Source organism: Chiloscyllium punctatum, chromosome 35, assembly GCF_047496795.1.
Source record: "Chiloscyllium punctatum isolate Juve2018m chromosome 35, sChiPun1.3, whole genome shotgun sequence".
Taxonomy (NCBI): domain Eukaryota; kingdom Metazoa; phylum Chordata; class Chondrichthyes; order Orectolobiformes; family Hemiscylliidae; genus Chiloscyllium; species Chiloscyllium punctatum.
Genome location: NC_092773.1, coordinates 73,093,890 through 73,111,469, shown reverse-complemented (window position 1 = coordinate 73,111,469; position 17,580 = coordinate 73,093,890).

Genomic DNA, 17,580 nt, shown 5'->3' with positions numbered 1-17,580 from the left:
AGAGGGAACTAACAGAGAGAGGGGCGTGCAGAGAGGGAGAGAGAGGGGGGGAAATTGAGAGAAATAGAAATAGAGATAGGAGGGCTAGGAGAGGTGTGAAAAAGAGAGAGAGGGTGGATAGACAAAGAGAGTGAGGTGGAAGAGAAAGAGAGAGTGATTAGGGATAGAGAGACGTGAAGAGCGACAGAGAGAGAGAGGCGAGAAAGAGTGAGTGGAAGGAAGGAAAGAGGGAAACAGCGGTGGAGAGTGAGAGGAAGATGTGAGAGAGAAGTGGTGAGAAAGAGGGAGGGTCAGAAAGAGAGGGAAGGTGCAGAGTGAAAGAGAGGGAAAGTGGGAGAGAGGGAGGCTGAGAGACGGGGAACAAAGAGAGGGCGGATGGTGAGAGAAAGACGGAGATGGAACAGAGAGAGAGACAAAAATCACAGAGATATCGAGAGATAGTGAGGCCGCGAGAGAGCACAGAGAGGGAGGGGTGGAGAGAGAGATGGAGGTGTGAGGAACGAAATAGAGAGGTGGGGACAACGAGCAGAAAAGAGAGAGGGAGGGGAGAGAGACAGATAGGGAGATGTTTACCGAGAGGGAGTTGGTAGAGAGAGGGAAAGGGGGAGTGAGAGAAAGGGAGACGGAAAGATAGAGATGGAAGGAGATAGAGAGAGGAGTGGAGAAGGGGAGAGTGAGGCGGAGTGAGAGAATGTCGGCGAGATAGAGATATGAGCTGAGGGATACTGAGTGTAAGAAGAGAGAGAAGTAGGGATGCTGGGAGAGAGAGATGACAGAGAAAGGGGTTGGAGAGAGAAAGAATAGGGAAGGGGAGTGAAAGAGTGTGTGGGAGGATGGGAGAGACAGTGAATGACGGGGTAGAGAAGATTGAAGTGGACAGAGAATGAAAGAGCGGAAGGAGAAAATACAGAGAAAGATATACATAAATAAAGGGAAGGGGCAGACAGAGAGATAGGGAGGCTGGAGAGAGGGAGGTTGAGAGAGAGAGGGAAGTACTGGATTAGTGGTGCTGGAAGAGCACAGCAGTTCAGGCAGCATCCAACGAACAGCGAAATCGACGTTTCGAGCAAAAGCCCTTCATCAGGAATGCGTGATGAAGGGCTTTTGACCGAAACGTCGATTTCGCTGAACGTTGAATGCTGCCTGAACTGCTGTGCTCTTCCAGCACCACTAATCCAGTATTTGCTTTCCAGCATCTGTAGTCATTGTTTTTACCTAGAGAAAGGGAAGTGGGCGAGTGAGAGGGAGGAGATGAAGAGAGTGAGAGAGAGCGAAACAAGGAAGGGGAAGAGAGAGTCGCTGGGGAGGGATTTAAGCGAGGCTAAAGGGAGAGAGGATGAGGATGAGGCAGAGAAGCAGAAAGAGACAGACAAAGGAGGGGATAGACAGTTAAAGTGGGAGTGGGAGATAGAGAGGTTGAGAGAGTGAGGTGGAAGAGGAAGGGGAAATGACTGGGGACAGAGAGGGGGAAATGCGAGAGAAAGAGGTGAGAAAAGTAGAGTGGGAGACGTCAGAGAGGGATATGGCAGGAGAGAATGACAGAGACAGAGAGAGAGAGAGAGAGGCAAAAGAGAAGGGGTGAGAAAGAGGGAGACGTCAGAGATAGAGGGATGGTGCAGAAGAGAAAAGGAGGGAAAGTGGAAGAGAGAAGCAGTCTTGAAGACTGGGAGAAAGAGCGTGAGGGCGCAGAGAGAGAAAAAGTGTGGGGGAGAGAATGAGGGACGTGGGAGTGAATGAGCGAGTGGACAGAGTGGGAGAGAGAGGCAGTGCGGAGAGAGCCTTGGGGTGGAGAAAGATAGGCATATGGGGAGTGAGATTAAGAGGTGCGGACCGAGACAGGGAAAATGGGGTTGGAGAGGGAGAAAGAGAAGAAGGGAAGGAAACAGACGGAGGGAGAGAGGGTAAGAGAGACACTGGTAGGGCTAAAGAGACAGAGAATGAGGGGGAGGTAAAGAGAGACAAAGGGGGAGAGCGGGAGATAGAGGGATGTGAGAGGTATGGAGACGGGGAGGACGAGAGAGAGGTGCAGAGATGGAGTGGAGACGGATAGACAGAAATTGGGAAGAGGGTAGGGAGAGAGAGATAGACAGGGAGGTAGACAGAGACAGAATAGAGGGAGAGAGTGGGACACGTGTAGAGAGAGAATGGAGCAGAGAAAGGGAGCGGGAGAGCGTGAAAGGACGAGGATGAGGGGTGGAGAGAGAGGGAGGAGGGAAGAAAGAGGGATGGTGCGCGATGAGAGAGGGGACGGGAGGGAGTAAAGGAGGGGAGGCATGAGGGAGAGAAGGGGAGAGAGGATGGAGAGAGGGAGGGACATGAACGTGCGGCAGCAGAGGAGAAAGGTCGAGCGTGAGAGGGAGAAAAAAGGGTTGGTGTGAAAGAGAGGGTGAGGGGATAGAGACACAGCGGGGGAGAGAGAAAGATAGAGACAGAGAGCAGCGGAGAGAGAGAGAGACGGTGGGTAGAGAGGAGGAGGAGGTGAGAGACAAAGAAAGATGGGGAGGGAGAGAAGGTGGAAAGAGAGGTGTGAGACAAAAGGAGAGGGGTGAAGACTTGGGGAGACACACGGAAAGGAGGATATTGGGAAAGGGAGAGAGAGGAGAAAGAGTGACGGATAGAGAGAGAAAGAGATGGAGGAGAGAAAAGGAGAGGGTCAGGGTTAGAAGGAGAGACTGACACAGAGGGAGAAGTGACGGAGTGAAAAACGGAGGAGGAGAGGGAGAGAAAGGGAGAGCAGGCGGTGGTGAGAGACAGAGAGGGACGGGAGGGAGACTACAGTGAATGAAATAGAATGAGAAAGTGAGTGAGAGACGGAAGCGTGAGGAACAGAGAGAGAGCTGAGGAGGGAGCGAGAGGGAATGGGGGGTACAAGGCAGAGAATGAGAGAGGTGCAAGAGGGAAGATTGGTGGGTACAGAAAGAGGGATGAAGGTTCGACGAGAGAGAGGGAGTTTGGGGGAGATACGTGGTGAAACAAGGGGAGAGATGGAGCGGGAGTGATTGTGGATCGGTTGGAGAGAGTGAGATTGTTGTGGAGAGGGAGGAAGTGAGGGAGAGAGAAAGACAGGGAGAGAGAGGAAAGCGGGAGAGAGCATGGGCAGGGGCGATAGATTGCGAGTTGAGAGAGATTGTGGAGAGAGTACTTTGGAGAATGGAAGGATAGGAGTCGGGACAGCGAATGACAGAGAGGGAGGGGAGGAAAAACAGCAAAAGGGTGTGAAGGGAGTGAGAGTGAACATTGGAGGGAGAGTGGGGGAAGAAAGGGCATGCAGATGTAGGGGGTAGTGTAATTTTTAAACGGTTAGCTGCCTTTTAGTCTTTTCTACCTCATAGTAAACACAAGCATGTAGGGGGTAGACGGTTAGCTGCCTTTTAGTCTTTTCTACCTCATAGTAAACACAAGCATGTAGGGGGTAGACGGTTAGCTGCCTTTTAGTCTTTTCTACCTCATAGTAAACACAAGCAGACACTCGAAACTGTTGCCGGACCTCCCCCACGTTTATATGAATGAAACAGTTGTAACAGCTTTCCTCGATAGTTGAGAGGCCGCCCTTCACCACAGTTGTACAACATCATCCATATAAGGGAAGAATGGGAAGCTCAAACACTGATTGGCCAAGTGAATAATAAAATAATCGCAGGCACCAGAACCCAAATAAGGAAAACAGTGGGGAATCCGAGCACTCGTTGGTCAAGGCAGCAGCAGTAGACCCAGCCCACATATACATGTATATAATGTGTGGAGATTACTATGCTTGTGTGTGTGTACCTTTGGGAACAGCACCCGACTTTGCAAAGTTGAATGAAAAAGTTTTGGACAGACTCCTCCGTGTCTTTGTTCCTGGGAAGGGAAATAAAAAGTGCCGTAGATGGGGCTGGACAGCCACTTATCTCGCACAATTGGGGGCTCCTCCGGGATGAAATAATTATTGCCGGGGGGGGGTGGGGGCAGTCTCTTCGGCTCACGGATCAAGCCTGATTACAACAAAGACGCGTCTAGTATATATTTATACTTCTCACTGATCAGCTTGGTCCGTTGGCCGTCGGCCAAGAGAGGATGTGACCCGGCTCATTTAAAAATAATTTTGAATCCTGGAAAAGGAACACACGGACGAGTGCTGGGGCGACCGGTTAGTGACTATACACGGGGGTACACACATTTAAAAAGGCCAGACAACTCCGTGCACGGATCAAGGTAAGAGATTCTTTTGTTCTTCCTTGTTGGCCGCGTGGTTTTGACGGTCATCTGTGAAAACGCTTTGGGCGTTTAAGACCAGGACTGAAGATAAACCACGGGAAATTGTGGTTTTGACGGTCATCTGTGAAAACGCTTTGGGCGTTTAAGACCAGGACCGAAGATAAACCACGGGAAATTGTGCTTTTGACGGTCATCTGTGAAAACGCTTTGGTCGTTTAAGACCAGGTCTGAAGATAAACCACGGAAAATTGTGGTTTTGACGGTCATCTGTGAAAACGCTTTGGGCGTTTAAGACCTGGACCGAAGATAAACCACGGGAAATTGTTGTTTTGACGGTCATCTGTGAAAACGCTTTGGGCGTTTAAGACCAGGTCTGAAGATAAACCACGTAAAATTGTGGTTTTGACGGTCATCTGTGAAAACGCTTTGGGCGTTTAAGACCAGGACCGAAGATAAACCATGGGAAATCAGACTTCTAGATTTACTAAGGAAAAGTCGGCGAAGACTGCAAATGGGAAAGAAATACCCCCCGATAGTCCATTAGGTCGGAAGTTAAGTCTATGGACGGACAGTAGTAGAACGAAGGACTTAAAGAAAGAGACCATGAAAAAATATTGTTCTTTTATATGGACCAAAGAACCTATCCGCGCCCCCTCGGTAGTTTGGCCCGAGTATGGGTCTGATGAAGACTGGGTGTGTCAAATCCTAAATGTATATATTAACAGAAAACAACCGTTTGACCCAAAGGAGAGCAAATATGCCGCCGCCTGGCTGGCGGGCGACGGCGACAGTCCCACGCGTCTCTATCCTCTGATTCCCCAAACAGACTGGAGGAAGTCGCAGAAGTCTTGGGACATCCTCACCGACGGTTTGCCACCGTCTTCCCCGCCCCCGTATATACCACCCGCGCACGACCAGGCGTCCAGCGCGGACCTCCCTCCTGCGACGGATAATTCCGAGTCCCAGCATGCTACGACCAGTGAGGAAGGGACTGCTGGGGGGGGGGCACAGGAGGGGGCACAGAACTCACCCCAGGCACTAGGAAATCAGTCCGACTCGAGATGCGGAGAGGTCGAGAAGAGGGATTGAGAGCTGGGAGGAGTGACAATATTGAACAGCTGAACCCCTTACGAGAGGTGCCGTTTGGGAATGAACGGACCGGATTCGTAGTACAACCTTTAAATTCTGGGGATATCCGGCAACCCCGTAATGAACTACCCCGTCTACTGGACGACCCCGTCCGTGTGGGAATACAACTGGACCAATTTCTGGGGCCCAGTATATACACATGGGCTGAACTGCAGGCCATGATGAGAATACTATTTAATTACGATGAAATTGTTATGATCCGGAATAGTGCAATGGCCATTTGGGATAGGGAGCATCAGGACGGCCCTCAGCGTGGAGAGCAGAAGTACCCCTTAGAGGACCCCCGGTGGGATCATAACGACGCTGGGGGACGGGCCAATATGACAGACCTCAGAAGCCTTATAATCAGGGGGATCCAAACCTGCGTGCCCAAACAGCGGAATTTAGCAAAAGCATTTGAAGTTGGACAGAAAAAGGATGAATCCCCGAGTGAGTTTTTAGACCGTTTGCGGGAGTCCATGCGAAAGTATTCAGGTTTAGACCCCGATGGGGAAATAGGCAAGAGCATGCTTAAGGTGCACTTTATGACTAAGTCATGGCCTGACATTCAGAAGAAATTACAGAAAGTGGAGGATTGGGCTGAAAAGGATGTTGCAGAATTATTACGGGAAGCACAGAAGGTGTACGTTCAGAGGGATGTAATAAGGGAGAAGCATAAGACAAAAATGATGGTGGCAGCCGTACGGGAAGCTTGTAAGTCCACCGGAATGGGGGAGGGAGATTATGGGGTGGAAAGAGGAACATCGAAGAAAAGTTGGAGAGGGAGAGAACCGAGACGGGGCAGAAGTTAGAGAGGAGGATCTTATGGAATTGAGCGCCCTCAGAAGGCCGGATGTTACCATTGCGGGAAACTGGGACACTTCAAAAGGGATTGTCCCGAGTTTAAAAGGGAAAGAGAAGGGATGTATGAAATGGAGTGTGAACAAATGGATTAGGGAAGTCAGGGGAGGATCGGAACACGGGCCTACCAAGAACCCCTGGTAAATTTACGGGTGTGCCCATTTAGACAAGATGTTACCTTCTTAGTTGACACAGTCGCTGGCAGGTCCTCAATTCCCCTCCATCCGAGGGGGGTTGGCTTCCAAGCTAAAACATTAAACATTTCAGGAGTTAAGGGTGGGGTTTTTAATGCGAAAATATTCGAACCACAACCCTTGCGGCTGGAGGAGGAGGAACTCCAGGTGGAACTCCTTCACCTCCCCCATCTTCCCTATGGGTTGTTGGGACGGGATTTGATAGTCCGTTTCAGATTGCGAATAGAAGTGGGAGAAGAGGAAGAATTAGCCGTTACCATGTCATACCTTAGTGAGTCCCGATTGACAGAGATAGACCCTAGGGTTTGGGTCGCCAAAGGGAACCGGGGGGGACTCGCAATTCGACCTGTGGAGGTAAAATTAAAGCCCCAGAGCCCCGACGTCAGAGTGCGCCAATACCCCATCTCTTGGGAAGGGAGGCAGGACCTGAAGACAGTTATGGAAGACCTAATAAAAGATGGATTGGTAGAGCCCTGTATGTCACGATACAATTCCCCCATCCTGCCGGTCCGGAAGTCGGATGGGAGCTACCGAATGGTCCAAGACCTAAGGGAAGTAAATAAAATTGTCCAAGTACGGCACCCTGTTGTACCGAACCCATACACTATTCTGGGGCGAATCCCCCCGGACCACGGCTGGTTTAGTGTTATAGACTTAAAGGATGCCTTCTGGGCGTGTCCCCTGGACAAGGACAGTAGGGATCTTTTTGGTTTTGAATGGGAGGATCCTGATACTTGCAGAAAACAACAGTACAGGTGGACCGTACTCCCCCAAGGATTCACTGAGTCCCCGACTCTGTTCGGGCAGATTCTGGAACAATTATTGGAGGGACTAACCTTGTCCCCGGCCCTTAAGCTTATACAATACGTGGACGATCTCCTTTTATCCGGACCGGCGGAGGATGACGTCCGACTTGGGACTAATGCCCTGTTAAATTACCTAGCTGAGAAGGGGTTAAGAGTGAGTCAGAAGAAGCTCCAATATGTCGAGAAAGAGGTTCAGTACCGAGGACACTTGATAAGCCAGGGACAGAAACGAATAAGTCCGGAAAGAGTGCGGGCAATAATCGAACTCGGCCTCCCAACGACCAAGAGGGAGTTGCGGAAGTTCTTGGGACTCTTAGGCTATTGTCGGTTATGGATAGACGACTATGCCCCCCTTACTAAAGACTTGTACCTAAAACTCATTGAGGAGGCACCCAACAGAATAAAATGGGAGGAGGAGGAGAAAAAGTTAATTGAAATCCTAAAAGGAAAATTGATGGCCGCACCTGTTTTAAGCTTGCCGGATTTTAGTAAGACATTTCGCCTCTTTGTGAACTCCAGAAAGGGAACCGCTCTTGGAGTATTGACCCAGGACTGGGGGGGGTAAAAGGAATCCCTTGGCTTTCCTGTCAAAAATTCTGGATCCAGTCTCCCGAGGGTGGCCGGAGTGTGTCCAAGTGGTGGCAGCCACGGCAAAGCTGGTAGAGGAAAGCAGGAAGTTGACTTTCGGGGCCCCCTTGACAGTCACTACTCCCCACCAGGTTAGAACTATCCTGAATCAGAAGGCCGGGAGGTGGCTGACTGACTCGAGAATTCTGAAATATGAAGCCATACTGTTAGACCGAGAAGACCTCCGAATACAAGTCGGGGGCTGCCAGAACCCGGCGGACTTTCTTTGGAAAGGGGAAGGGGAGGAGGAACTGGAACACTGCTGTTCAGACATAATAGAGTACCAGAGTAAAGTGAGGGAAGATCTGAGGGATACCCCCTTACATGCAGGAAGGCAGTGGTACATTGATGGGTCCTCTCGAGTGATAGATGGGAAGAGACACAACAGTTATGCAGTCATTAGTGAGACTGGTTGGGAATTAGTGGAAGGTGGACGGCTACCGAATGCCTGGTCCGCACAAACGTGCGAATTGTACGCCTTGCACCGGGCTCTGAGGAATTTAAAGGGAATAGCCGGGACAATCTACACTGACTCTAAGTATGCCTTTGGGGTAGTACACACCTTTGGGAAGATCTGGAAAGAAAGGGGAATGATAAATAGTAGAGGAAAGGAGTTGGTCCACGAGGAACTAGTAGCCATGATCTTGGAGGATTGTTGCTGCCACAAGAGATTGCTGTAGTACATGTGAAAGGACACCAGAAAGACGATAAAATAGAGACCCTGGGGAATCAATTGGCAGATGAACAGGCAAAATTGGCTGGGATGGGGAAGGAAGTAATAAACTGCCTGGTAAGGATTCCACAGATATCCGAAATTACCGAAGTGCCCACGTTTACTGACAAAGAAGAAACTCTTCTCGCGTCTCTGGGGGGTACAAAGGATAGGGAAGGCAAGTGGACCTTGCCCGATGGCCGCCAGCTACTAAATCGACCGTTGACGCGGGAGATTATTGCCCGTTTACACCAAGGGGGTCACTGGGGCGCCCAGGCACTGTGTGATGCCTTCCTGCGCCGATATGCTCACCCTGGTCTGTACACGGGAGCCAAGCAGGTCACAGGAGATTGTATAACATGTCGAAAGATTAACAAAAGGGGGCTGCGGCAGCATGCGGCAGCGGTAGATTACACTGAGCTCCCCCCCATAGGTCGCCTGAAGTATCTATTAGTAGGAGTAGATCACCTGACAGGATGGGTGGAAGCTTTCCCCACTACCACGGCAACGGCAACTCAGGTTAGCAAGATTGTACTCGAGCAAATCATCCCACGATTTGGGCTACCCCGCGCTATTGACTCTGACCAGGGGAGCCACTTCACCTCGACCGTCCTCCAGAATGTAGTGCAAGCAATGGGGATTGACTGGGATTTGCACACCCCCTGGCATCCCTCCTCCTCGGGCAAGGTCGAAAGAATGAACCAGACCATCAAAAAGCAGCAAACCAAGCTCACTAGTGAAATCGGCCTGCCTTGGACCAAATGCCTACCCCTTGCCCTGTTGCAAATTCGCACCCAGCCAAGGCGGGATTTGGGCGTCTCCCCTTTCGAAATGTTATTTGGCCTCCCGTTCCATGGGCCGAAGGGGGAACCTCCTGTATTTGAGTCTCGGGATATGTTTGTGCAAAAATATGTGGTGGCTCTGGGGTCTGCTCTATCTCATTTACGCCAACAGGGACTTTTGGCACAGACGCCGCCCCTCGAGTTTGCGGTGCACACCGTCAAGCCGGGTCAGTGGGTCCTGATTAAAAGCTGGAAGCAACGTACCCTCGAACCAACTTGGGACGGTCCCTTCCTGGTACTTTTGACGACCGAAACGGCTGTCCGTACGGCCGAAAAGGGCTGGACACATTACACTCGAGTCAAGGGACCAGTGCCACAACCGACGGAGGACGAACGAACCTCTCTGACAAAGGCATCTAAGGGACAGAGACTCTGAGAACGAACTAATCGGACTTTGGCGAGTCTAAAGGAAATGTGCCCTCGGGCTACGGGTGTCGCGACAAAATGCGGTCAATCGTATTGTTAACTTCCTATGCCATTGTCCTTGGGCTGGGTCATAGTGTGCGTGTTACCCAATTTGGCCTCCGGATGAAACAAATAGAGGACCGTCAGTGGTTCACCATCTCCGTGCTTGCCAACCAATCAACACAGACATTTAGCTTAGACCTATGTGAGTTGGTGCCCTGTAGGACTAAAAGTCAACTGAATCAAACTAAGCAGAATCTAGAGAGAGAAAGGGGATTCCAGGGTCAGACGTTAGTATTACAATTGTATGGTAGGGAAGGCCTAAGTAGGCTTCCAGCCCCCGGGGTCCAGGCTATGGTGTCAGTTGTCCGTGATCCCATCACCCCTGGACGAGATTGTGGGCAGAATCAGTGCAATCCGCTTTATCTGACCATAAAGAACTTGGAAAAGAACGAGGCGAGACTAAATAGAACAATACTGGGTATTAGAGTTGGGGGCCAGGCAGGATGGGGGGGGATGCAGCTGTGCTGCACGTATATCACGGTCATTGAAGCTGAGTCTGGGGGCTCATCCAACACTGAGAAGCTGGAAAAGATTAGAATAATTGAGACGACGGATTTGGAAAAGACCTTTGAAATAGAAACGGGATACGGGGAGGCGAATGCCTGGATGGAATGGGTCAAATATACTGTGAGGACCATGAAAAAGAGTGATTGCTACGCATGCACGAGTGCCCGCCCTAACCCTCAGGTGGTCCCATTCCCGCTGGGATGGGAGAAACACCCACGAGCCATGGACTGCATGATAAGGCTGTACCAGGACCGAGAGGCCTGGAACGACCCCACTTGTCGGCCCTTGAGTTTGAAATTTCCCCCCGTCAGGTCTGAGGGGGCGCCCCGCCCGCCATCATTCTCAGGGGTAACGGGTACGCACCAGGCCTGCGTCTCTCGGACCGGACTACAGTGGGAAGACGATGTGGGGACATTTGACAAGTGCAGCGAATCAATCCGGCTGGTCAATGAAACTACCGGGGGCGGGAATTACTCCCACATTCATGTACCTAGGGCAGACCTCTGGTGGTACTGTGGTGGGAGGGTTCTGCGACCGACGCTGCCCCAAAAATGGACGGGCACTTGTGCGATCGTTCAATTGGCCATCCCATTCACCCTGGTATTCGAAAAACAAGAGCAACCCCGTTCTAGTGGAAAAACTGAGAGAGCTTTGGAGACCTCTTTCGATGATAACATATATTTAGATGCCATAGGGGTCCCCAGGGGTGTTCCTGACGAATACAAGGCGAGGAACCAGATAGCGGCGGGTTTTGAGTCGTCACTGATTTGGTGGGTGACCATCAATAAGAACGTGGATTGGATTAATTATATTTAATACAATCAGCAGAGGTTCATTAATTATACCCAGGATGCAGTGAAAGGAATAGCAGAACAACTGGACGCCACTAGTAGGATGGCGTGGGAAAATAGGTTGGCCTTATACATGATGTTGGCAGAGAAGGGGGGTGTTTGTGTCATGATATGTACTCAGTGCTGCACTTTCATCCCCAACAGCACAGCCCCTGATGGGTCCATCACCCGCGCCCTGGATGGACTCACCACATTGGCGGACGAACTGGCCGAAAACTCGGGCATCGACTCTGGCCTCACGGACTGGTTGGAAGCTTGGTTCGGTAAATGGACGGGGGTGGTCGTTCCCTTTCTCGTCTCATGTATAGTGGTGGCAGGAGTACTCACTGCCCTTGGGTGTTGCGTTATTCCCTGTGTCCGGGGATTAACTCAATGACTGATCGAAACCGCCCTTACTAAGAAGGATGTTCCCTATGGGCAGGTTGAACGAATAAATCTCGAGATGGAACAACGTGAATCCCTCTTGGGCGGGGGTAGTATTAGAGACGGGCAGTTTGATGAACAAGCTCGGGAGTTATTAAATGCCCTGGAGAAGAAACTTACGGTTGAAAAATTAAGGCCGTAAGAAAAGACACGGGGGATTTGTAGGGGGTAGTGTAATTTTTAAACGGTTAGCTGCCTTTTAGCCTTTTCTACTTCATAGTAAACACAAGCATGTCGGGGGTAGACGGTTAGCTGCCTTTTAGTCTTTTCTACCTCATAGTAAACACAAGCATGTAGGGGGTAGACGGTTAGCTGCCTTTTAGTCTTTTCTACCTCATAGTAAACACAAGCAGATACTCGAAACTGTTGCCGGACCTCCCCCACGTTTATATAAATGAAACAGTTGTAACAGCTTTCCTCGATAGTTGAGAGGCCGCCCTTAACCACAGTTGTACAACATCATCCATATAAGGGAAGAATGGGAAGCTCAAACACTGATTGGCCAAGTGAATAATAAAATAATCGCAGGCACCAGAACCCAAATAAGGAAAACAGTGGGGAATCCGAGCACTCGTTGGTCAAGGCAGCAGTAGTAGACCCAGCCCACATATACATGTATATAATGTGTGGAGATTACTATGCTTGTGTGTGTGTACCTTTGGGAACAGCACCCGACTTTGCAAAGTTGAATGAAAAAGTTTTGGACAGACTCCTCCATGTCTTTGTTCCTGGGAAGGGAAATAAAAAGTGCCGTAGATGGGGCTGGACAGCCACTTATCTCGCACAATTGGCGGCACCTCCGGGATGAAATAATTATTGCCGGGGGGGGGGGGGCAGTCTCTTCGGCTCACGGATCAAGCCTGATTACAACAAAGACGCGTCTAGTATATATTTATACTTCTCACTGATCAGCTTGGTCCGTCAGCCGTCGGCCAAGAGAGGATGTGACCCGGCTCATTTAAAAATAATTTTGAATCCTGGAAAAGGAACACACGGACGAGTGCTGGGACGACCGGTTAGTGACTATACACGGGGGTACACACATTTAAAAAGGCCAGACAACTCCGTGCATGGATCAAGGTAAGAGATTCTTTTGTTCTTCCTTGTTGGCCGCGTGGTTTTGACGGTCATCTGTGAAAACGCTTTGGGCGTTTAAGACCAGGACTGAAGATAAACCACGGGAAATTGTGGTTTTGACGGTCATCTGTGAAAACGCTTTGGGCGTTTAAGACCAGGACCGAAGATAAACCACGGGAAATTGTGGTTTTGACGGTCATCTGTGAAAACGCTTTGGTCGTTTAAGACCAGGTCTGAAGATAAACCACGGAAAATTGTGGTTTTGACGGTCATCTGTGAAAACGCTTTGGGCGTTTAAGACCAGGACCGAAGATAAACCACGGGAAATTGTGGTTTTGACGGTCATCTGTGAAAACGCTTTGGGCGTTTAAGACCAGGTCTGAAGATAAACCACGGGAAATTGTGGTTTTGACGGTCATCTGTGAAAACGCTTTGGGCGTTTAAGACCAGGACCGAAGATAAACCATGGGAAATCAGACTTCTAGATTTACTAAGGAAAAGTCAGGGAAGACTGCAAATGGGAAAGAAATACCCCCCGATAGTCCATTAGGTCGAAAGTTAAGTCTATGGATGGACAGTAGTAGAACGAAGGATTTAAAGAAAGAGACCATGATAAAATATTGTTGTTTTATATGGACCAAAGAACCTATCCGCGCCCCCTCGGTAGTTTGGCCCGAGTATGGGTCTGATGAAGACTGGGTGTGTCAAATCCTAAATGTATATGTTAACAGAAAACAACCGTTTGACCCAGAGGAGAGCAAATATGCCGCCGCCTGGTTGGCGGGCGACGGCGAGAGTCCCACGCGTCTCTATCCTCTGATTCCCCAAACAGACCTGAGGAAGTCCCAGAAGTCTTGGGACATCCTCACCGACGGTTTGCCACCGTCTTCCCCGCCCCCGTATATACCACCCGCGCACGACCAGGCGTCCAGCACGGACCTCCCTCCTGCGACGGATAATTCCGAGTCCCAGCAGGCTACGACCAGTGAGGAAGGGACTGCTGGGGGGGGCACAGGAGGGGGCACAGTACTCACCCCAGGCACTAGGAAATCAGTCCGACTCGAGATGCGGAGAGGTCGAGAAGAGGGATTGAGAGCTGGGAGGAGTGACAATATTGAACAGCTGAACCCCTTACGAGAGGTGCCGTTTGGGAATGAAAGGACCGGGTTCGTAGTACAACCTTTAAATTCTGGGGATATCCGGCAACTCCGTAATGAACTACCCAGAACCCAAATAAGGAAAACAGTGGGGAATCCGAGCACTCGTTGGTCAAGGCAGCAGTAGTAGACCCAGCCCACATATACATGTATATAATGTGTGGAGATAACTATGCTTGTGTGTGTGTACCTTTGGGAACAGCACCCGACTTTGCAAAGTTGAATGGAAAAGTTTTGGACAGACTCCTCCGTGTCTTTGTTCCTGGGAAGGGAAATAAAAAGTGCCGTAGATGGGGCTGGACAGCCACTTATCTCGCACACAGAGAGATTGGTGGGAGAAAGTATGAGGTGAGAGAGACCAAGTGGTGGAGAGCGCGAGGGAGAGAGAGAGACAGGGAAAGTGGAGAGGGTGAGTGGACCGAGAGAAAAGTATGAGGGGGAGAATGGGTTGGTTGCGGAAAGAGGAATGGGGAGAGAGAGGAAAGGGGAGACAGAAGCGTGTGGTGAGAGTGATGGGGAGAGAGAGAGGAAGCGAGAGATGGTGGCAGAGAGTTCAGGGGAGACTGTATAGGGGATGGGGAAGGAGTGCAGCGAGGGGATGTAGAGAGTGCGGGGAGAGAGATTGTGAGAGAGAGGGATTGGGGATGGGGAGGCGATTGTGTGTGTAAAGAAGGTGTGTGGTGGGTTAGGAGAGAGGTCAGGATGAGGAAAGAGAGTTAAGAAGGCGCTTAATGTAGATAGTGTGCGAGGCTCAGTGTGAGAGAGTGTCGGGGTGAGAGAGAGAAGGATGGAAGGAGAGACAGGAGAAGGTGAGAGGGAGAGGGGATATGAGTAAGAGAGATGGGGAGGGGAGAGAGACAGGGAGAGGGAGGGCTGGGAAAGATAGAGAGGGAATCCGAGAGAGGTGAGCCAAAGAGAGAAAGAGTGATATAGGAGTGAGAGAGAGAGATGGAGAGAGGGCAGAGAAAGAGCGCGGGCAACAAAGGCAGGGAGACAAAAAGGCTGTGGGAAAATCTAGAGGGAGAACGTGGGGTAGAGAGGGAGAGAGAGCGCAGTGGGGAGAGACAGAGAAGGGGAGGAGAAAGGGATGGGAGAGTAAGGGAAATTGGAGAGAGAGATAGAGAGAGTGGGGGAGAGTGCGAAGGTAATACAAGGAGTGAAAGGCAGACAGGTAGAGGAAAAGGCTGGTTGAGACAGAGACAGAGTAGGAGCGCGGTGGGGGGAGATAGAGGAATGTGGGAGCGTGAGAGCGTGTGGGCTGGGCGAGAGAGGGCGAGAGGATGGGAGAGACAGTGGGAGAGAGTGGGCCGAGAGAGGGAGGTAGGGAGGAGGGAAGAGATAGCGAGAGAGACAGAAGTGAGACTGTTATGTGGAATTAGAGAGAGTGGGGAACATAGAGAGTGAGGGAGGTGGAGAGACAGTTTGGGAGAGAGAGGCGTGAGGGTGGATGGAGAGAGAAATGGAGGGGAGAGAATGAGGGAGGCAGGAGAACTGAATGAGTGGAGGGAGGGAGAGGCTGTAAATCGAGGCACTTTGGAGAGAGACCAGGCGGGGGGAGGCAGAAAGAGAAGAAGGGAAAGAAACGTATGGACAGAGAGGGAGTGAGAGAGACAGGGCTCAGAGAGGCAGAGAGTGAGGGGAGATAAAGAGCGTCAAAGGGGGAGAGCGCAAGAATGAGGGGTGTGAGAACGAAGAGGAGAGGGAGGAAGAGAGCGAGGCCTCGCCGGTCAGGGAGTGGGGAGCGAGAGAGAGAAATGTGGGACGGTTAGGGATAGAGGGGCACAGCGAAGTGGTGAGAGACAGAAAGGAGTGGGAGAGAGGGCTGGAGAGAGAATGTGGTAGAAGATCAGAGGGGCGGAGACTGAATGGGGATGACGGTAAGATGCCGAGAGAGGGAGAGAGGTGAAATGAGAGGGGGTCAGGGGGGACAGAGAGGTAAATGGGGAGAGAGAAAGAGAGGGTCGGAGGGAACGAGAAAGACAGAGAAAGTGAAGAAGTGTCCAGAGAGAAAGGGAGGGTGTTAGAGAGAGGGAGGTGGGAGATAGCGTGATAGAGGGTGGTGGTGTGTGAGGCTTTCAGAGGCAGAGACGAAGAGAACCAGCGAGAGGAGTGCAATGCGGGAAGACAGAGAGGTGGGGAGAGGGAGAGAGAGAGAGACAGTGTAGAGAGAGGTGGGAATGATAGTGTGATCAAGCGAAAGGATGGGAGAGAGGAAAGGGTGAATGTCAGAGAGCGAGACTGGAGGAAGAGAGAGAGAAAGTGACGAGGAGGGAGAGCGAAGGGAAGTGAGGCAGAGAGGGATTCGACAGGGTCAGGCGGAAGAGATGGGCAGGAGAGAAGGGGAAGAGAGGGGTTCAAAGAGAAGAGAAGTGGAGAGGGAGGGAAATGAGGGTAGAGAAAGTAGGGGACACAGAGAAAACGGGTGAAGAGCGAATAAGGGGAGAGGGACAGGGACGGGAGCGGGGGAGGAGAGTGAAGGACAGGGCAGAGACGGTCTAGGAGGGATGAGGGACAACAGGGTGAGAGTGCGTGGAGAGAGGAATAGGGAGAGAGACTTGATGTGGAAGAGAGGGAAGGTGAGAGTGGCTAGAAGGACAAAAGTGAGAGTGAGGAAAGAGGAAGAGAGAGTGGGATAGTGGATGAAGAGAGGGAACAGTCGAGACAAAGAATGGGGTGGGAGAGAGAAGGAAAGGGAATGGGGCAGAGAGAGGGAGGAGGATGGAGAGAGACTAGGGTGTGAGAGAGTGTTTGGGCGTTGATAGGAACTCTTGGACCGGAGTGGGTGAAATGGGGAGAGTGAGACACAGAGACAGAAGGACAGAGAGACAATCATGAGGGAGAGAAAGATAGGTAGGTGTAGGGGTGAGAGAGGAGTGAGAAGGAGTGATGACAGAGAGTGAGAAGCGGGAGCGAAGGGGAGAGAGAGAGGGAGAGGATAGAGAGATTGGACTGGCAGAGGGGGTAAGTGAGAGAGTGAGAGATGGGAAAGAGAGAGTCGTAAGATAGTTAGAGAAAGAGGGCGGGTGTAGATAAAAAGAGCTGGAAGGGGGCAGACGGGGAGAGGGAGAGAGAAGGTTGGTTGAGTGACAGGGATGGGAGAATGGGGGAAAGACATACAGGAGCGAGAAAGAAAAGAGAGAGGGTAGAGACAGAGTGGGGCAATCAATAAAGCGAGATAAAGAATTGGAGACGCGTGAGACACAGGGAAGGGCAGAGAAATGGAGAGGAGACAGAGAAAGAGTGGTGGAGAGCGGAAGAAATGCATGGGGAAGCGAGAGGGAGAGAAAGAGAGGGAAGGCAGTGAGAGAGTAAGTGAGTTAGAAGGAGGAAGATAGGGAGATATGGAGTGGGGAAAGTAATGGACAGGTTGAGTGAGAAGTTGGGAGGGAAGGGAGAGGGGAGAGATAAACAGAGAGGGAGGGGAAGAAAGGGAACACCAGAGAGAGAGAGACAACGGGGAGAGCGACAGAGGGATGGGGAGGGGGTAGAGATGGAAGCGTTTATCAAGTGGGACACCGGTGATAGAGGGAACGGGGGATTAGGAGTGGGAGAGAGAACGACGAAGGCGTTGCTCTCTTAGAGAGAGAGGAAACAGAGAGAGGGTGAAGTCGAGAGGGAGACGGGAGAGAGAAAGGGGAGAGACAGAGACAGAGAGGGGATGGAGTAGATATAGAGAGTGGGAGGGGGAGAGCGAGGGGAGAGAAATTCAAATGGAGGGGAGTGACAGTGT